General features: G+C 36.7%; 1 long non-coding RNA gene and 1 pseudogene across 1 annotated transcript; one reads left to right on the forward strand and one right to left on the reverse strand.

Moving 5' to 3' along the window:
• Positions 1 to 474: 474 nt before the first annotated feature.
• Positions 475 to 7,703, reverse strand: LOC147292527 (histidine biosynthesis bifunctional protein hisIE, chloroplastic-like; annotated as a pseudogene).
• LOC147292528 (uncharacterized) lies at positions 2,882 to 5,302 on the forward strand. Its single transcript, XR_015120864.1, has 3 exons — positions 2,882 to 3,313; positions 4,010 to 4,066; positions 5,227 to 5,302. It is a non-coding gene; the product is annotated as an uncharacterized LOC147292528 (long non-coding RNA).
• Positions 7,704 to 16,495: the final 8,792 nt, after the last annotated feature.

Consider the following 16,495-nt stretch of genomic DNA (forward strand, 5'->3'; position numbering starts at 1 on the left):
TTATATAATAACACAACTTAAACCACACCGAAAGATTTCCCCAAATAAAAGGATGCAGGGTCACAGTCTCACCTACTCTACGTCTCTACCTGGGGTCACTCACTCGTGGTTGGTATCTAAAGTAGTAACAAGGGGACCCAACATCATAAATGGAATTTTTTTTTTTTCTTTTCAAATAACAAAAACAGAGCAAGCATGCCTTGCTGTTTGTGTTCTGTCCTGTGAGAATCCCTTTAACCCTTTTAATGAAAATAGGATCATGATTCTGTACTGAATTTGTTTTCCAAAAAAACGAGGACTTTTTTTAATCCTTAAGCACTTGTCTTTGTACAATAAATAAATAACAAATTTGAAGATTACAATTGCATTGTTTTCTTAAAAAATAAAATTGATATTCCTACCCAAACATTGCAGTGAGCAGTGGGGTGAAAGAGTTGTTTATAAACGGGAAACGAATAGAGCAGGGCAACCAAATTAGCTGCAAATATACATGTAATACTCCCATTTTAAAAACCAAAACAAAAGTACGGTGGGGAAGAATATGTGTAGGCATAACAAGCAACACTTGAATGGTAGTGCATATAATCAAACTTTTTTTTTTTTATAATCTCAAAGCATATGGTAGTGCATATACAATAAATGATCCCATGTATCTTTCCAAGGTGAGGATAATATGTACAACTCTAACAACCCAGCAGTATAACGTATATATTACTTCTCTACCCTCATTGATTTCTTAAGAAGTTAAGAATTATTAACTTTAGAGAGTAAAGAAAATCTTATATACAAGTCAAATCTGACCCAAAATATGACAATTTGAACATTGTACCTGATTTTTGAACACAACAACTTCTCATCAAGCAGTAGTCGCCTGGTCCATGAGGGCTTTCCACTCTGAGGGCCTGACCCAAAAAAAAATGCAAGCTTATTCTAATTTATTAAATGTTGAAAACCTGTTGATGTTCTAACAAATCAAACACTGGGGTATAATAGCAAGTCTATGACCCTGTGTGGCAAGTAGGTCCATCAGGCTTCCCAAGGTGAATTATCTGAGAAACAGTTCTGAGTTGAAGTAATAAATTCATGCACAAAATACAAAGATTAGCAAATATGTTCCAACCAAACTAGCCAACAACTTACAGAGTCTCGATCACAATCAAGGAAGATGTCATGGACATTAATGAAATTCTTGGAGGTCTCTCCCTTTGCCCACAACGTTGATCGTGACCGACTGTAGAAAGTCGCCTTCTGAGAGGAAACTGTTGCAGTCACTGCTTCCCTGTTCGCAAAGCCTTGCATCAAGATGGCTCCTGTGTCAACATTTTGAGCTATTGCAACCACTAGACCTTTGTCATCCCATTTCACACTGTCTAACACTGTTTCAACCTCAAATAATATTGATGGATTTTATAATCACATCCATTTGCATATCCAAAATTTCTTTAGCCCGGAAATAGGAAAAGAAGGAAAAAGATATATACAAACAAATTAAGTTAACTTGCCTATGAGCTTTCATCTATTGGCAGTATAATATATATCATAATATTTGTCACTTATATGAAATTGATGCATAACTAATTCTGCATAATAGTAGTTATCGATGATAAACTCCTAAACATAAATATCATAAAGAAGGACCTCAAGCCAACTTTACCAAGTCCGACAGATTTAAAGAGCTGATTAAGATAGGGTGACAAGATAAAGTATATGTTAATAAGAAAAATAAAACTGACAAGTCTTATTGAGTGGTTCATTGAAGAGCAAGCAGACAAAATATAAAATAATAGTAGTAAAAATTAAAAAAACTTGCATATGGGGCAAATCACACAGATCAGGTTCTTAAACAAGAATAAAAATTAAGAAAAAAGAGTATAAAAGATGTTCAAACAATAACCAGAAAAGCATGATCAAAGAAAAATTCCAAGTATAAAATTATGGATTAAGAAAAGTGAAACTATTTGATTACTAATAAGATAATCACAAGTAGAAAAAAAGAGGTTTTTTCAAATTTGGTACCTGAACTATTACCCATGTCCTAATTAAATACCTGAACTTTTGTTTGTCCATATGAAGTACCTGAACTTTTATTTGTCCATATGAAGTACCTGAACTTTTATTTTGTACCAATGTAGTACCAAAGTTGATTTCCGTTAATAAAATTAATGAAAGCTGTGAAATCCAAGGCTTTTTTAATCAATTCAAGTGGGTTTGTTTACCCATCATCTCTCTTCCCCGGCCAGCCTGTCCTTTTTCCCACCATTGCCACCTTCTCTCTTGCGTTGACACCTTCTTTCCCACTATAACTAAGCCCCAATCCACTAAACTTCACCTATTTACGACATAAATTGCAGAAAAAAGAGAGGAAAAGAAGCCCATTTTATTCCAACTTGACTACCAATTGACTATCTATTGATGGAAGAAGAAATTTCAAAGATTTGAACCTAGGTAAATGTAACGACCCGACCCAAATTTCACTAGAAATTTAAATTTTTATTTAACTATGCTTTAAAGAGATTTTTTTTAAAAAAAGATGTTGAATTGTATTTTAAAGATTTTGGGATTTATTCGGAAAATAAAAAGGGTTTGGATTTAAAATTTTTATTTTTATTATTATTTTAATTTAAGCTTGACCAAAAGTTGACTTTTAAAATGAATGAGTTTTTGATTTTGACTTCGGGTCCGTTGGATAGGTTTCGAACTCACGATTTCATAGACACGCGGCACGCGCCAATCCGAGTTACGGTTTGAAAGATATAGGCGTTTAAAGTGAGGGGTAATTTTGTAAATTTATATAAGTGGGTTTTTTTAAAATACCCAAAATCAGAAATTTTTTCTGATTTCTCTCTCTCTCCAGAAAATTCTACACTCTTCTCCCTCCCCCTTTATCTCTCTCTCTCCCCCCCGCACTCTCTCACTTCTCCCTCTCTCCCCGAGCTCACTCACCTCCCCCTCCCTTCTCTCACCAGCGCGGCCAGCTCCGGCCTACTCCCCGACGACCAATGGCCGGCGACCAACTACCCCACTGACCCAGTTTTCTCTCTCCCCGTGCTCTCCCTCTCTCTCCTTCGCGTCTCTCTCTCTCTCTTCCCCTTCTCGGCGCGCGACACCACCAGGTCGGACCATCTTCTTCGGCGAGTTTCCCGACGACCCAAGCTCACCAGTCGACTCCTCGCCCGGCGCCAACACAGCCCAGCACCTCCTTGCGCCGGCCAGCCACCACTGCGACACGAACCGCGATTGAAAGCCAGCCCACTGCCGCCCCTTTCCTTTGGCGATTCCGGCCACCTCTGGCCTCCGTTCGAATTGATTTTAGGTGGGTTTTCTTCCCTTCTCAGTGGACTTTCATTCTTTCATGAATTGGTTGTCTGATTTTGAGAAATTGATGAAGATTGAAATTGTGGGGTTTAAGGCTATTTTGGGCTTTCTTGAAAACTGGTTTTGGGGATTTTTGTTGGATAATTATTGGACAATATTCACCCGTTTGAACCCCAATTGAAGATTAGAATTTAAAAAGTTGTGAAATTCTGAGTATTTGTGGAAGTTGGAGTTGGGGGTTTGATGCCATTTCGGGTTAGCTTGGGTTTTCGGATTTGGGGGGCTATTGTGTTGTCGTCTAGGATAAATTTCTTCCCTAGGAAACTCAATAGTTGTTTAGGACTGAGAAAATTAATGGGTTTGGTTGGAATTAAATAAAATTGGTTGGAATTGGGGTTGGGGCAGCCGCTTGGGACAGCTCCTGCAGTGAGTCCGAACCCCGTTGTCATTCGTGAATAAAGGATTAATTGTGGGCAATTGTGGAGTGAGTTATTGATCTTGGTTATGACGTTTTTGGTTAGGCTGAGCCGGAGAGCTTCCGGAGTGTTTATGTAGGAGTTTTGGGTATATGAGTGGAAGTTGGGAATTGTCGAACTAGAATGGGAGTCCGGTGTGATGTTAAGTTGAGCACTCCTCTACGTTTAAGTGTCTTGTGTTGGAATTAATTATATTTCGTCGATTGTCCATTTTATAGGCGAGACGACCGCGGCTCGAAACGATTCGGCGGAGGATCAAAGTTAGGGATATCACTGTGAGTGGACTTTTGTTTTAAAAACATTTTTGTTTACTTTATGGTTGAATTTATTTGTTTATCCCGAGTTTTATTTAAGTATGGTTTAAGTTAAAATAATTTGGGGTTGAATTTGTTATAAGTGATTATGATTTTCAAAGTTTATATTTCCGTTAGTTTGACTAATGTTCTTACTTTAAGTTTTATTAAATGATTTTTCATACGAGATTGTCGAATAAATGTGGTTTTAAGAGTCGATAGAGATATACGATTTCAAACGTGATTTATACAAGAATTTATTGAAAGGAAATTGATTTTAAAGTTTTGAGAAAGCCTTGAGTTGATAGCAAAAGGTGTGATAATCTCATTGGGACTTTTCATTTTTAAGAAATTATTTTGCGTGGCATTGAGATATTAAAAATGGTTTTCAAACCACCCTTGCAGTACCCTCCAGGTTTCAGATTTAATAGGTCTTTGGGACCCATCACGATGCACATATAGGCTTTGGGCCGTGTGTCGGGATGCTTCGCCCTTTGGGGGCCGCTCTGCGTGCACGTATGACCAGGATTGCCTGCACGTGCTGATTTATTCACACGTGTGTATGGCCAGGATATTGCCTGCACGTGTTGGAATTACTCCACGCGTGTGTATGGCCAGGATATTGCCTGCACGTGCTGATTTATTCACACGTGTGTATGGCCAGGATATTGCCTGCACGTGTTGGATTTACTCCACGCGTGTGTATGGCCAGGATATTGCCTGCACGTGTTGGATTTACTCCACGCGTGTGTATGGCCAGGATTATTCAGGGTATATAGCATGGTGGAAAATGAAATTGGTACCTTCAAGAGTGTTTTATGGATTTCAAGTGAGAAATATCTTTCGAGTTTTATAATGATTTCGATTTTATTATGATTTTGATATTAAATGATTGGCTTTTGAGAAAAGTGTTTTGAGTTATCTTTTCTTTGAGTTCCTTTAGTTTTTATAATATTCTTAAATCTTGAAAATGATTTTAAAACTGGGGGATTTCAAAAGCAACGTGAGGTCTTAGAATTTAAATCTAGTTATAAAGGGTTTTCTGAAAAGATATTTACCTTTGATTTTTCATTTTTATTAAACTGTCCACTCACTGAGTTATCTCACCATTTTCCTATTTTTGTTCAAATTGTTCCCCCCAGGTTGTAGCTTTGGTGGAGGTCGAGCCAAACGCGTCGAGGCATAGCATCCATTTCTCATTCCCGGACCCTGTAGGCGCCATGTTTTATTTTTGAAAAAAAACCTACTTTAAATGATTAGTGGCTCTGATAACAACTCCTAAGGTTTAAGTGGGTTTTCTTTGAAATCTGTTGGGTCCGAGACCCTTTATTTGCTTGTGGTAGAGGTGGCTGAAAGACTTAGAAGTGCTTAACAGGTTTTGAAGTTTCTAGGTTAGTCCATTTTCAGGGGAGATTCTGCCGAATTTTCGGTAGGATTTTCCTTGATTTTGGATTCCCGCAGGACCTCTCCGGGTTTCAGGGTGGAATCCGGGTGCGGTTCTGTCAGTAAATGTGTTATGACTATTTCTAGTTTCTCTTGGGTGATGATATTCTTGATGTGGTTAACTGGGGGAAAAAAAAAAAAAGCCAAATGTAGATTACAAATTTTGTGAGCGATGGGGTTTAGGATATGGGTAGTGTATGGTTGTGGCAATGCTCTGTTTTTCTTTTTACTATTTTTGTAACAAATGTTTGGTGGCTTTGTGATAGATAGAAGGCTATATTTATTGAAATCTGTGATAGAGGGTAGGCTCGGTTGTTGTATGCAAAAGTATATTTGGATATGCATCATCTAGCTAGTTGCGTGAACCCTAAGTTCTCCTCTTTCTCATTGACCTCAGTTGACCACAAATGCATGTACAGTGAGTAAGAAGATATTAAAGTAGTAATATGAAATGATTAAACTGACCTTGGATATGTGGTCACCTGCAAAGCACATGACTCACTTCCGTCAATTTTATTAACGGAAATCAACTTATGTACTGCATTGGTACAAAATAAAAGTTCAGGTACTTAATAGGGACAAATAAAAGTTCAAGTACTTAATTGGGACACAGGTAATAGTAATAGTTCAAGTACCAAATTTGAAAAAAACTCTAGAAAAAAATGCTTTTGGTGCTATTGCTAACACAACCATAGAAGTAAGTTGTAAATCATGTCAGTAAAATGAACACCAGTATCAAATTTTGTTCTTTCTTTCGCCAAAATGGGTAATGGTTCGTCCTATGTCCTATCCAATATATGGTAGACGCTTTAGTAAAAGATTAACTGGTGCTTTATTAAAATTGTTTAGAAAATGTATGAAAATATGGATCTTTTTGCATGCGTACTCGATCAGAGAAGGAAGGTGCATGCATGCATTTGTACATTTTGGTTTCTAGCATTGCCTGTTACCCATGCACACGTGACAACACCTGGCTATCCAAGGATAATGAAAATCACAAATATAAGATTTGTAAATAATATGCATGTTAAGGGGATCAGTATTTGGACTCCAGATATAACTCAATATAGCTTAACATAAACTATTGGGCAACGATGGACACTTTCAAGAGAAGTTTATTAGATAATGAGAAACTCCATCAGATTTCCTTCTCTGTCATTTGTTTTCCAGACATGTACCAATCACTACCATATTTTTCTTAGGCAGACACCTGGCTATGGCTGGTTGAATCATGAGAATCCTATTAAAATTGAATCATCACTAATTCAACAAAGAACAGCGCAACAACTGCACTAAAGGGATAAAATTATCCAATATATATATATGGAACAAGAAGAACGTAATCTAAAATTAAATTATTCATGTAGTGCCATGTTATGGTCAGGTTGTATTCCCCCAAAACTTGGGTAAAGAAGAAACTTTTAGGTCTTGGTTGAGCATAACTGCCACTTATTTTGAAAGAAAAATTAAATTAGGTTCCACAATCAAAATGAATGTGAGTATCAAATAAAAAAGTACAAAACTCTCTTTCAGAAAATAAAAAGCAGAAAATAGGACAAGGCTATCTTTGTCATGAATTCATGAGAATCAGCTCATGAAGGGGTGTTGTGGTTGCAGTCGGTATTGATTCCTATAAATGCCAAGAATGTTTATTTCTGTAATTTCTCCACTTCCTATCTTGATTAGAAATATTTGTGTGTGTGTGTAATTAATGTTTTTTTTTTTTTTTTTTTTTTTCTTTGGAAGTGGGGAATGTACAGCCAGAGGTTTTTGGACAATGATGGACAGCTTGAAGAGATGTTAGTGATCGAGAAAATGGAAAAAGCATCCATTTAATATCATCTCCTATCTTTTCTCTTTTAGACATGAAACAGTTCCTTCCATAGCACAATGGTCAGGGTAGAAACCTGACAAAGTCTGGTAGATAATGAATTTTTTTTTTTTTTTTGAGAAGAAAGGTCGAATAATGACAATTGACTTTAAATTAATGGTATTACTGCATAAGTACCTTTGATTGAAGATGAAGGCCCCTGTCCAGGTTGTTAGTAGAAGCAAAAACAAGAGAGCTGCTCTTTCTCTTGAAATTGTCTCTACCATAATAATAGTTAGAAATGGAAAGACGGCATGGAGAAGAAACTCTCACACATTGCAGATAATGGAAGTGTGAAATCGCCATTCATATCAACCTTCCTGTGACAATATATACAAGATGGAGCCATTTCTCACCAAAAAAAAAAAAGAAAAAAGAAAAAATAAAAAGCATTCCTATCCCACTCCAATACCTAGGAATTGAAGAAATATGAGTGAAGCACTAAAAATTAAAATCATGAGAGGGAATGAGACAAAGAAAGTAATATTTGCAAATATCAGGTGCATAAATATCATAAGAGCAACAATAGTAATGTTTGTGTCTATGAGTTAGAGAGAGAGAGAGAGAGAGAGAGAGAGAGAGAGAGAGTAACAACATTATATATACAAGTAACCAATTAGAAAAATAAATATAAAAAATTGTGAAAAAAATTAAAATCTAAAAAACTAACATGTTTTGCCTTGGCCGCATCACAACCGGAATAAACATAGATATCCCCGAAAGTGTCTATCTTCAGGAATTGCGACCCACGCTGAAAAAGAAAATAATTTTGTCAAAAACTCAAACAATATTAAAGAATATATATGTATTAAATAAAATAATGATGTACCCGACGTCGTGACTCCACTCGATATGAGATGGGTGTCGGACCACTATGATGGTTAAACGGCTTCCCTTTCCGGTTTCTGGCGTTGGCGACCAACTTCTTCTGTTAAATATTAAGCAAATTATAAATGTGTTGGTGTATGTATACAATAATAGAATAACAAAACAATAATCGATTTTTTATACAATTAAAATGATAAAACGTACCAAAAACGACGGGCTCATGAAATGATCGCACAAAAAACGCCATTGGTCAGACCGCTCTACCAACTCCATAAGGGGGTTCGCCAATGCCTCAACTGCCGACGAAAATCCCTTGAAATGCACGTGTAGTTCGTGCTTCCACTGCCTGTAGGACTTGATAAGTAAATTTGTCATGTACGTGACGGTGAGGGGATCATCCATCTGAATGTCAAAGTTAACCTGAAAAAAATATTAGATTGTTATGAATGATCAAATTTATCGTTTTGAATTAATTATTGAGCTATATACTCACTGAGATGGAGCGGATCACTTTGTGTTGAATCTCTGCCGGCAATTTTTTTCAAGTGGTTGCAATCATGGCGCACTCAGCACGGATAATAGCCTCTATATCGTGCGAGAACAAACTATCAACGTTAGGATCTTACAGTCGTCGGCCGTTTTGCACACACATGACTGGAATCCGCACTCCAGTACTGCGCACGATCCGAGAGGACTTCAACCCACTACATGGTCCCCTCGTCGCAGTGGATGATGTTGCAGTAGATGAAGCGGAAGCGGAAGCGGTGACCTAACTAAAACGGTGAGATCGACGGGTCCTCCGTGGCATATAGGAGCTCCCAGTACTCAAGGATGGCTGAACTACATCATTGGGAGCTGACTCCATCGCCTTCCACCTTATAACTAAATTATATTTCTCAAACTAATTAATCTACATTTTGTAATTAAACTAAATTTTATATTTAAAAACTAACAAACTAACTAATCTACATACAAACTACCTAATAAATTTTATAATTAAAAAACATATAAAACTAACTAATTTTATATGAAAACTAATTTGTTATCTAGCATAAGAAAATATAAGCAAACTAATTTCCCTAAGAACAATGATCAGGATTAAACTAATTTATACAACACTAATAAACAAATTTAAGAACAAAAAATTAAAAACACCAGTCAAATAACATTAAAGGAGCGATTGAGTCTTAAGTCTGACCTGAAAAATTTCTCTGGGTATTACTATTACCCTGGCCACCTGCACTTGATCCCTCTGAAAAAAGCTAAAGCTAATGAGCAGAAAACACGGATTACAAAAAAAACAAAAAACACCCAAATAAATAAAAAAAAAAACCCACAAAAAACCAACAATCGGGTGGGTTTGCTGCAGCTGGGTTCAGGTGGGGTTGCTGGTCGGGGTGGGGGTTGTTAGTGGGGATAGGAATGGGAATCGAGGGAGGCGGCAGGGAGAGGGGAATGAGAGAGAAAGAGGAAGCCGAGGAGGGTTTCAGGGAGAGAGAAAGAGGAGGGGGTGAGAGATCGGAAGAGAGAGTTTTGGGCGATCGGCGATGAGGAGAAGCGAGAGATGCAGCGGCGAAGCGACGACGGGGCTGGGGCTGGGCGGGGATTGGGGTTTCCGTGGGCTGGGATGGGTGGGCCTGGGGCTGTGGCTGGGACTGGGCGGGGATCGGCGGGGATGAGGGTTTCTGTGGGCTGGGATGGGCGGCCTGGGGCTGGGGCTGGGCGGGGATGGGTGGGGATAGGCGGGGCTGGGGCTGGGAGAGAAGATCAGAGAGATGAGAGAAAACAGAAGGAAGGAAGGAAAGAAAAGAAGAAGAAGAAGAAGAAGAAAAAAGCATTTTAAAAATTTTGAGAATTCTTCATCGCCCAAAACGTTCTTGGGCGACGAACTAAGAATCTCCTCGCCTAAGAACAACTTGGGCGACGAACTTAGGTTCATCGCCCAAACATTAAAATATATGGCGAGCTTAATACCGCCAAATTTTTCAACTTTTGGGCGACGAAGAAGAAATTCCATCGCCCAAAAGAGTCTTGGGCAACAACTTTCCTACTTCGTCGCCTAAAAGCTGTCCGAATAATTAATTTTAAATAACTAAATATGTTGTTAATTTTACATAATCAGTTATGTTGTTAATTTTATATAATCAATTTATTAATTTTAACGATCCGAACCGTTCATTTATTAGTCCCTCACTAAAAGATCATCCCTACAAAAAATCGGTCAAATTGGAATTCATCTAGCCGTTCGATTATCATTATTAAAATCATGATCGTTCATAAGTTCGATCTCTGATACTTAACTTCTAAAACTTTGATTGAGCTAATTTTTTGCATAAATGATCTTTGAGTGGGAAACTAATAAATGAACGGTTTGGATCGTTGAAAACACGATCAATATATGAGATTATATATATAAATGAACGGTTTATATATTTGAAGAATAAAAGTTCATTAACTCTTTCATTGAAATCTTGTCATTTCAATAATTGCAAAGACCACAATGTGATTACAACGATCAGAGCCGTTCATAATCTATGTTCATACTCAAAGATCATCCGTGCAAAAAATCAGTCCAATTGGAGTTCATCTACCCGTTCGATTATTATTATAAGAACTAGGATCGTTCATACACCCAAAATGCCAAACCTAACTTCTACATCTCCAATTGAGATAATTTTTTGCATGGATGATCTTTGAGTGAGGCACTAAGAAATGATCAGTTCGGATTGTTCAAACCACAATAGAAAAGTGAGCTTCTACATACATATACACTTGAAGAGTATAATTCTATTAGCTTTTTTGTTGAAACTTTGTCGATTCAACAATTGTGAAGACTACAATGTGATTTCCACGATCTGAGCCGTTCATTTTATTCGTTTATACTCAAAGATCATCGATCTCTGTTAAAAATTGGTCAAATCAGAATTCATCCACTCGTTCGATTAGTATTAGAAAATTCACAATCGTTCATAAGTTCGAGCACCGTTACCTAACTTTTACACATCTCCGATTTAGTTAATTTTTTGCAGGGATGATCTTAAAGTGGGGAACTAAAAAATGAACAGTTCGGATCGTTGGAAATACAATTGCATCTTATACGATTACATAGATAAAATTGTACACAAAAATGACAATGAGATTTTGGGCGACGAACTACACATTTCGTCGCCTAAAGTACGTAACCTAGAGCAACGAACCATTTCCTCGCCTCAAGTAACCTAAAGCGACGAACCATGTCCTCGCCCAAAGTCATTTTAGGCGAGGAATATTAAATTTCGTCGCCTATAATTATCTTAGGCGACGAAGATAGTCTCTTTGAGAGACAAAATTTTACATTCCTCGCCTAAAGTAACTTTGAGCGAGGAAATGGTTCATCGCCCAAACCTTTATTAGTAGGCAATGATCGTTCATGTGTTCGAACTCCGATACTTAACTTTTACATCTCTAATTAAGCTAATTTTTTGCATAGATGATCTTTGAGTGAGAAACTAATAAATGAACGATTCGGATCATTGAAAACACGAACGATATTTGAGATTCTATATATAAAAGAACGTTTTATACATTTGAAGAATAAAATTCTATTAACTCTTTTATTGAAACCTTGTCGTTTCAATAATTATGAAGAGCACAACAAGATTACAACGATCAGAGCCGTTCATCATCTATGTTGATACTCAAAGATCATCCCTGCAAAAAATCGGTTAAATCAGAGTTCATATACCCGTTCAATTATTATTATAAGAATCATGATCGTTTATACACCCTAAACGCCAAACTTAACTTCTACATCTCCGATTGAGATAATTTTTTGCATGGATGATCTTTGACTGGGGAACTAAGAAATGATCAGTTCGGATCGTTAAAAACACAATAGAAAAGTGAGCTTCTACATACAAATACACTTGAAGAGTATAATTCTATTAGCTTTTTCGTTGAAACTTTGTCGATTCAACAATTGTGAAGACTACAATGTAATTTCAACAATCGGAGCCGTTCATTTTATTCGTTTATACTAAAAGATCATCCCTGCAAAAAATCGGCCAAATCGGAATTCATCTACTCGAGCGATTAGTATTAGAAAATTCATGATTGTTTATAAATTCGAGCACCGTTACGTAACTTTTATATCTCTGATTGAGCTAACTTTTTGCAATGATGATTATTGAGTGAGGAATTAAAAATTGAATGGTTTGGATTAATGGAAACACGATCGCATTATATGAATATAACCTACATAAAATTGTACAAAAAATAAAAAGGCAATGAGACTTTGGGCGAGGAATATGCATGTTCCTCGCCTATACATTGGGCGACGAATACGTAAGTTCCTCGCCCAAAGTGACTTTGGGCTACGAACAGAAACCTTCCTCGCTTAAAATCACCTTGGGCGACGAAATTGTTCGTCGCTCAAAGTCATTTTAGGCGAGGAAGGTTTCTGTTCGTCGCCCAAAGTCACTTTGGGCGAGGAACTTACGTATTCGTCGCTCAACGTATGGATCAACTATCATTTTGGCGCATGATTTGAGGCGACGAAATATTGTCGTCGCCCAAAGTACCTTTAGGCGAGGAAAATTATATTCATCGCCCAAACCTGGATCACCTTAGGCGACAAAGTTTTCGGTTCGTCGTCCAAAGTTGCTTTGGGCGACGAATTTTGGTTCGTCTCCCAAAGTTTCGTCGCCCAAATATATTTTTCTTGTAGTGAGTACTTGAGAGAGATTTTCAAAGCGCAACACCAATTCCAATTTCTTTACGGAATAAGTCATTTGAAACTAATCGAATCCATAGACCAGATAATGAAACGTAATAACAAAAACATATACACTATAAAAACAAACAAATAATACAAAGCATAGGATAATTTAAAAGCACATTCAATTACATAAATCTATAATCATAAATTCAAGCTCATCCAGAATCCAAAATCTACCAACAAATCCCAGAAAACAAACAATCCCCATTCGATCAACAGATAACCACAGACATCAAAGTAACAGTTTTCTTTTATTAAGATTAATAAAAGAGGGATTTGCATGTAAACAAATTGAAGCTGACCAAGAATCCAAAATCAAACATATCCCAGAAAACAAATTTCTCCAGCAAACTAAACACTTGAACCCACTGGTGATTTATACAGAAGCCACGATCAAAATCAGAGTATCTCTCTCAAATAAAAGCAGTTCAACAATTCACTTCAGTCAGATAAATAACAAACATATCGTTAAAAGCTTTCAAAAAACAAACACGGACATCAAACATGCAAAGATAGCTGAATTAAAGAAAGAGAATCTAACATGTTTTATTAAATAAATAAACAAAATTAAGGTATGACATTGACATAGAGATACAAACCTGAAGAAAAACAAAGAGGGATTGGACGCGACATAGGCCGACTTGAGTATGAGTGAAGACTGAAGACTCAAGAGCCAGACAGAGGAGGCTGGACAGATGAGAAGGCAAGGCACAAGATTCCATGTTTCATTGAGCTAATTATAATTAATAGGGCAACTGATTTTGTCCCGTAATTTGGTAGTTATTTCAATTTGGTGCCTATTGTTTTAAAGGTCCGTTGACTTTAAGTAGGCCTCACCAAAAAGCCCAAGGCCCGAAGCCCACCCGAAGCCCGCCCGGCCCATTAGGCTCGAAGTCTGATTTGGACCGAAATTTGGGCCAGCCCAGCTCGGCCCGAAAGTCTCTTGGGTTGGGCTAGGGCTTGGGCTTGGGCAATCCCCTTGAAGCCCATGGGCCGCCCGAAGCCCGGCCCGTTTAGGCTCACCCAAAGCCCAATTTGGGAATCATAACATATTTAATAGGTTTTTCGTTTGTTTACCCTAATAAATTATTAATATGCTTATTAAGTTATTATATAATACTATAATGTTAGTAAATAATAATAGTGTAAACTATGTAATACCATAAATAATAAAGTATTAAACTTTTAAAATTATATACAACATTACAAGTATAATAAAACATAAATGTATATGTGTATATACAACTTTTATAATACAACTATAATTAAAGTTATTAAACCACGATCGTCAATTCATTAATTCAACGATTTGAACCGTTCATTGTCTATTTTCATAGTCAAAGATCATCCTTACAAACAATCGGCTAAATCGGAATTCATCTACCCATTCGATTATCATTAGAAAAACCACGATCCTTCATTAATTCGACCACCGTTACGTCACTTTTACATCTCCGATTAAGCTAATTTTTTGCAAGAATTTTCTTTGAGTGGGGAACTAAAACTTGAACGGTTTGGATCGTTGAAAACACGATCGATATGTGAGCTTCTACATATAAATACACTTAAAGAGTAATTCTAATAACTTTTCCGTTGAAACCTTGTTGTTTCCATAATTATGAACACCACAACGTGATTTCAACAATCTGACCTGTTCATTTTCTATGTTCATAGTCAAAGGTCATCCATACAAAAAATCAGCTAAATCGAAATTCATCTACCCATTCAATCATCATTAGAAAAACCACGATTGTTCATTAAATCGACCACCATTATGTCACTTTTACATCTCCGATTGAGCTAATTTTTTGCACGAATTATCTTTGAGTGTGGAACTAAAATTTGAACGGTTTGGATTTTTGACAACAAAATTGCATCGTTTATTTATAAAAATATGTAATAAAATATATAATAAAACATATGTACATTTATGTTTTATTATAGTTGTAATGTTGTATATAATTTTAAAAGTTTATTATTTATGGTATTACACTATTACTAACATAATAGTATTATATAATAACTTAATAAGTATATTAATAATTTATTGAAGTAAACAAACGAAAGAGCTATTAAATATGTTATGATTCACAAACTTAATAAATGAACTAGTCAGCTCAGTTGGTTGAGAGTTGAAGCTTGCTACATAAGGTCTCATGTTCAAATCACAACATAGCCAAAATCCTATATTTTTTTTGAAGATATATATATGTGTCTAAATAGGCTTTGGGCCCATTTTGGGCTGCCCGTTCGGGCCTAGCCCGGACCGACCCTCCAAGCCCGCAAGCCAAAGCTCGATGGGCGGGCCTTCGGCTTGTGTATTAAAGCCCAATCCTGGCCCGGCCTGGCCCGAAAGTCCTATTGGGCTTCTATAATTCAAGCTCGAGCCCGGCCCGAACCCGAAAAATTTGGGCCGAGCTAGCCCGGCCCATTGCTGGCCCCTAAATTTAAGTACCAAATTTTAATGTTTTTTCATTTTAACTACTAAAACGTTTATGTCATTTCATTTTAGATACAAAATTTCAGTTTAATAAATCACATATTAGCACACATATTGCATTTTTTTTTGACAAAGATTCCATATAATCAAATTTGTAGTTTAAGGTTCCCCAGATCCCCCTACCTTGAATACGAACTTATTCCGCTGCTAGAAATAGCCTCGTGTTTCTGGGTCGTTCTCCCAACCTAATCCCGTACAAGAAACCACAATTAATTACAGAATAAAAATTACTCACTCTGTAATTCTAGTGTGTGTAGTAGTGAAAACACTAAGTTAAGGGTCTTAGATGGCAAAATGCCACTATTGGATTTAGAATAAAAAATGCAGTTGGGAGGGACTTTCCCCGGCGATCAGAGTTACCGCACATGCTGGTAGTGCGAGTGGCGGTGTCTGGCAGCTACTGTTCATCTCCAACCTCCAGCTGCCCCATTTTCAAAATTTCCAGCTTTTTTTCTAAACTTTGACCCTATCAAATCACCACCAAATTGAACAAACTTATACTCGTTTTTAAGCTCGGAAAGTCCTTTTTACAACTATACAAAGAACACTCAAAATGAAGCTCCAGACAACTCAAGATATATGGCCTCAAAGGAGGCTTCCCGAAACTGTCCAAAAATTGCATAAATTTTCAGATTTTCCTAAAATTCAACCAACTTCATTTCTCTTTAAGGCTAAAAAATGATAAATTATAACTTATACTTCAATTAAAATCGAAGAAAACACAATCAAATGGATTTAAAAATCAAAAACTCAAAACTGAAAATTACTCATTACACCCAACCCGAAAACTCCTTCACTTCTCCTTCAACCTCTATGGATTTTGTGCTCCAATAAACACCTCTAAACCAAAGAATTAAATTTCGGTGGAAATTTTGAAAATTTTTAAATTTCGACAAAAATTAGATGGAAACGACGAAAATTGTTAATGAAACTTTACCATATGTTTATTTAACATATTATCTACTAAATTGATAAAAAACATTGAAGAAACCAAATTACATAGTAGGTTTCATG

This window comes from Dryas octopetala, chromosome 2 (assembly GCF_963921425.1).
Source record: "Dryas octopetala chromosome 2, drDryOcto1.1, whole genome shotgun sequence".
NCBI lineage: Eukaryota > Viridiplantae > Streptophyta > Magnoliopsida > Rosales > Rosaceae > Dryas > Dryas octopetala.